Consider the following 5,840-nt stretch of genomic DNA (forward strand, 5'->3'; position numbering starts at 1 on the left):
ACATTGGTGTCACTGTGACTGGGGGGCAGGGGTAATTGGGGGGGTGATCGGGGGGGGTATGAGTGTGCCTGGCATGTTCTACTGTGTAGTGTCGTGTTGGTGCAACTCACCGATCCTCTCTCCTCGGTGTCGGAACGAAAAATACCGACACGGAGGAGAGATTACATCACTTCCTCTCCTGTGTTTACATTACAGGAGAGGAAGTGATGTCACGGAGCATTTTCATTCGTCGGGAGCGATCGCGAGGGGGTGGCATGAATGAATGGCCGCCCCCTCATCCCGGATCGCTCCCGAACGAATACCGACCGCCGCAGGCACCGGGGGGGGGCCCGATCGGGCCCCCCACCCGCGGGAAGGCAGGGACGTACAGGTACGCCCATATGCCTGCCCGTGCCATTCTGTCGACGTACATCGTCGTGCGGCGGTCGGCAAGTGGTAAATATCATCAATTTAAATTAATATGAATTTATTGTTGCCCATTATTGGCACGCTTAGTGCAAGAAAAGCTCAAGAAAAATGCAGTCTGCAGTCTCTAACCATCTCTTGTATCATGTCCTCAGTCTCCACCATATGATACAAGAGGTGGTCAGAGACTGCAGACATGATACAAGAGATCAATGCAGCCTCACCAGTGCCTGTCAGATGCAGCCTACCTGTGCCCGTCATGCAGCCTGCGCATGCCCCTCAGATGCTGCCTACCAGTGCCCGAATCAGAATGGTGATCTCTGTGTGTCGCAGAGCTGTATTTGAATTGCCCGGGTCGCAGTAACAATGTCCCACCTCCTGTGATCACGTCACACTGATTGAATGTCCCACCACTGGATCAGTGTGCCATCTGTCACAGGAGGTGGGACATTGTTACTGTGGTCTGTGCAGTTCACACGGAGATCGCAGCAAGGAGGGAGGGGAGGAAGAGAAAGGAGAGGACTGGGGCGCTCCAGAACGACAACCCCATAGTGGGAAGCCAAAAATTTGGTGCATCTCTGGTTTAGATACAATCTGGTGTATTTTTGATGCATTTAGATTCTCTCTGGTGTATTTTGAATGCATTTAGATGCTCTCTGGTGTATATTTGATGCGTTTAGATGCTCTGTTGTATTTTTGATGCATTTAGATGCTCTCTGCAGTATTTTTTATACATTTAGATGCACTCTGGTGTATTTTTGATGCGTTTAGATGTTCTCTGGTGTATATTTTATGTGCTTAGATGCACTCTGGTGTATATTTGATGCATTCATTCTTTATTTCACTGCTAATATATACTCAGCATTGACCTTGTATAGTGCTTTTCTCTCTGGGGACTCCAAGTACTTGGAAATGGCGTTGGCCGGGAATCTAACCCGGGTCAGCTGCTGGGAAAGCAGCTATGCTCCACTGCACCACCAGCGCAAGGTAGCAGGTCTTTGTAGTGTGGGAGGAAACCGGAGTATCCGGAGAAAATCCATGCAAACACAGGGAGAACATGCAAAATCCATGCAGATAGTGTCCTGGTCAGCATTTGAACCAAGGACCCTGTGCTGTAAGGCTAACCACTAAGCCTCTGTGCTGCCCATATGCAGCCTCTGTTCTCTAAGGCCCCTGCAGAGTGGGGTAGATCAGTTATGTATACTCAAGGCGCCTACAGAAGAAATCCCAACTTAACCTAAACTATAATATATATATATATATATATATATATATATATATATTTAGGGCTGTTACTGATTAAAATTTTCGTGTTCGATTAATCGACTAATTTTGATTAATTATAATGCACATACAGATCCAACTACTTTTAGCTGATCTACTTGCATTGCAACTCTGCATTAGTCAGTGGTAAATGTGGTATACACTATACACAATCCATGACTTAACGTCACAGTTCACACAAATAAGTTTTAAATTCAAACTGTAGCACTTAAGCATAAGATTTAATTTTTGTGTTCAAACACAAACTACTCACATAAAAATGATAAAAACACAGCATGTAAAGCCGACAATTGTGTTGGTTCCATAGGACGGCAGCAGCAGGGGACCTTAATGCGTAGCTCCTCCCCCACACAGGTTACGTTCAATCAGAACTTCAACGGACTCATCCCCCCTTCCCTTCGTTAGCAGACAGTGGCACTTGGGGAAGGAGTCCAGTGACGTTGATGTCTGTGATGTCACCGGAACTCCCTGAAGACCCAGAAGCCAGCGGAGAGGTGAGAATTGATCAAAATAATTTTTATCAATCAAAAAAAGAATCCATTAATTGAGACATTAATCTTTAATTTCCACAGCCCTAATATATATCACTCCAAAACACACACAAAGAATAACGCAAGGCTCCACAACATATACACACTTATCCTAATCTATAATATAACACTCCTATAATAAAACACATCCAAATAATAATGAAGAGGGGTACAGTGGTCCCCATATTAGCGACCCCCCTGGAGCTAAATATTCCATTCACACTTAGGCCTCATTCACACAGGGGGTATGAATCCATACCCCATGGAAAGGCCTTGATTACTAGAACAGGTATGCACAGGTGTTGCCAGCATCCCATGTAGGCACTCTCATTGCTGTCAACTGGACTGCAGTGGCTGTACCCAATGTGACATCTGTACAGGTGCCAGTGCACGGCCCTGAACGCATCCAGGGTGCATCCACACAACTACACCCGCAAGGATGTCCTTTTTGGGCTAAACGCAGCCCCCACACAGGGTACAGATTCATACACGACATGTGAGTGAGGCCTTGGTGGGAAGTTCTCATTTCCCCAGCAAAGAAAGCTGGAAAGACTCCCCTCACCTCTGAAGACAAGAAGAGTTCCAACCTCCCCTCCTAGCCGGTCCAACACATGCCTAAAATACATACTGGCCTCCAACCTCCCCTAATAGCCAGTCCAACACACGCCTGAAAAACATACTGGCCTCCAACGTCCCCCCTCCTAGTGCAAACCTTCCCAAATCACCTCCCTAGCAAAAACTCTCCCAAATTCCTCCTCCTAGCACAAGCCCCCTCACCTTCTCTCAAATCCCCTCCTAGAACAACCCACCCACCTCTATCCATATTCCCCCTTCTAGCACATGGTTGTGTGGGAAGAGTGCTAGGTCCCCACTCCTAGCACAAACGTTCCCAAATCATCTCCCTTGCACAACCCCTCCCCCTCTCTCCAAATTACTCTCCTACCACGATTCCCCAATGCCCTCTCCTAGCACCCCTCTAATTACCCTCCTACCACAGTTCCTTCTCCTAGTACAACCCACCCACCTCTACCCCAATTCCCCCTTCTAGCACATGGCTGTAGATGGTTTGGAAAGAGCGCTAGGTTCCCCCTCCTAGCACAAACCTTCCCAGATCCCCCCTAGCACAGCCCACTCTATCCCTCCTAGCACACTAAACTCCCTAATCCCTCCTAGCACAACCCCCTCAACTTTACCCTGATCCCAACAACATGGTGTGTTTGGCTTCATTTCAGCTTCTGCATGGCTTTCCATTCGTCACTGACAAAGGAAAAGGCATCAAACAGCTTCTGTTTCTCAGCTGAAATAGGTTTCAAAGGGTTTCCCCATTTATCTATGTTGTTTATCAGGTCTTCTGGTTTTATTGCCTCTCTTGTCACGTTTCTGAAGCCCTAAAATAGAGAAAGAAAGCCATGAGATCCACTACTAATTAGAAGAAATGTCTCTATGACCTCTGTGAGATGTCAAATACACCACTGTGCATGAGTAAAAATTAGTATTTTCACTATTAGAATTGTGCAAACTCACTTCCAAATAGTTTTATATTTCTCCCCTAATCTGACTTTACTCACTTCTCCTGAGTCTTCAGATTGAGAGTCAGACTCGGAGCTCATCTGAGATCTGCCAGTTGCTATCCTCACTTTCACAGCTTCACACATTGGGGTTGATTTAGTAAAGGCAAGCATTCTGTGTACTGAAAATGCACTTGCTTCAGAGCTTAGTAAATGAGGTAAAGCTTCACTTTGCAAAGAATACCCAATCGCTTGCAAGGAAAAACAAAAACAAATTTTTGCTTGCACATGATTGGATTATATAAATCAGCAGAGCTTTCCCTCAGATCTAGAGCAATTGCACTTGCACTACACAGTATATTTTCCTTCAGTAATTCAGCCCCAGTGTCTCCCAGTTCTCAAGTGCATAATAGCATTAAATAAAAGAACCCTGTGGCTGTGAAATGTAAGTCCTTTCCTGAGACTCTCAAACTGATGAGTCAGACTCAAGGTAAAGCTAAGATGGCAAATGAAAATGCTGCACAATTAGAACAAATGAAGTCAGAATATTCAGATTCTTTCATAAATCTGATCTTGATGGTTTCTCTTTCATCTTGAAAATGCTCCCTCCTCCTTCCTAACATACTGACTAACCAGTACTAGAAAGGTGTATATACTTTACCGTGTCAGTCAGCAGCTGCTGCTGGGGAGAGCAAGGAGCACCAACAGTTGGGCCATATGAGTCTATGGGTGATGTCACCACTCCTAGGCATTCCAGCCATTATTAGCCCTCTTTCCTCTCCCTTGCAGCTGCTGCTGGCTGACACAAGGAAGTTGGATCACCTGACCAGATTGGAGCAGCCTGGAAGTAGGCAAATATATACATCATTTTTATTTAGTTTAGTCAACAGATGTTGGGGGAGGGAACATTTTTAAGATTATTTAGGGTTTAGCTTTGAATTCCTCTTAAAGCACAATGATACTCTGTCTCACAAATGTCATTGTTTCCACTATAAACATCTCCGCTAAAAGTGACGGCTGTGTACAGTGACAGGTTGGTGGACCATACACACACTACTCAGATTTTTATCTTACCTTCCGTTGTACGAAAAAAGGAGGTGGTGCCTCCCCTGCTACCAGTTCCTTCCAGTATATGCCGTTGAAAAATGGATGATCTTGTATGTCGGCAATGAAATCATTGCATCTGCGTGGATCTTTACACAGGAGCTGTGGGGCAAAAATAGAAAAACAGATGACAGCTATGGCATAACATTGCTAAGAATTCTATTTATACAGTCCTGTGGCCTTCACTCTCTGCACATTGCAGGAAATACTCCACGTGGCACTGGCAACGTATATCATATTTATAAAATGCTAAGCGCAATGTGGAGTTTGCGGTGTGTTCTCTGCATAATGCATGATCATAGGAGAAGAGTGCTTTCACATGACACTTTTTCTCTTATATTCACCGACTGACACAGATCCTCTCTGTAACTAAATGGGTTGTTTAGCCTGCCATTAGGAGAACTAGGAAAAATTGTTACACAATACACAGAACTTTTAGTCATTTTAGTTATTCGTTATTTTGCCTAGTAAGGAGAATGACCTAGGAACACTGTGGGCCCTTTTGGTCCATGTTTTTGCTGCAGGTTTGATTTTTTTTTTTTTTTGCGCAAGATGAAAGATCCTGGGATCATCTGCCGGCTGGGTGACAGGCTGGTTAATGATTATCCTTGTAGTCTCCCCAGTCCGGCCATCGAGATTGTGAAGGCCGCAGCTAAGGCTCGGCAGGCCACGACATGCCTCAGCTCCAGAGGTGGTCAGTGAGCTTCAATGCTCCGGGGTATACATATGACCGGGCTACTGATGTCTGGATCACAGTATACCAGGCCAACAGCTACCCTGTAACTGCGCAGGAGTAGGTCTGTGATGGAATGTCTCCCAGCTCTTCAGGACTGGTAAGTACGGCTCTCCCTGCTTCGGTGGGGTGAGCAGCTGGGCATTCCCTGGGGGCTCAATTCGGGGGCCACCTCACCTCCTTATCTTATCTTCTCTCCCTAGTCCCTATCTCCCCCCCTCCCCCCCCCTCTGAGGGGGGTGGCTGCATGTGCTGCGGGCGGTGTGTGTGGGGGGT

At 46.0% G+C, this 5,840-nt stretch overlaps 1 long non-coding RNA gene across 1 annotated transcript; it reads right to left on the reverse strand.

The window, feature by feature from the left end:
• Positions 1-1,889: 1,889 nt before the first annotated feature.
• On the reverse strand, positions 1,890-4,930 carry LOC143964529 (uncharacterized). The gene is made up of 2 exons (XR_013271159.1): positions 4,802-4,930; positions 1,890-3,607 (listed from the first exon to the last, which is right to left on the reverse strand). It is a non-coding gene; the product is annotated as an uncharacterized LOC143964529 (long non-coding RNA).
• Between the last annotated feature and the right edge of the window lie 910 nt (positions 4,931-5,840).

This window comes from Lithobates pipiens, unplaced genomic scaffold (assembly GCF_037356315.1).
Source record: "Lithobates pipiens isolate NorthernLeopardFrog02 unplaced genomic scaffold, aLitPip1_a1.2 Scaffold_8, whole genome shotgun sequence".
NCBI classification, from domain to species: domain Eukaryota; kingdom Metazoa; phylum Chordata; class Amphibia; order Anura; family Ranidae; genus Lithobates; species Lithobates pipiens.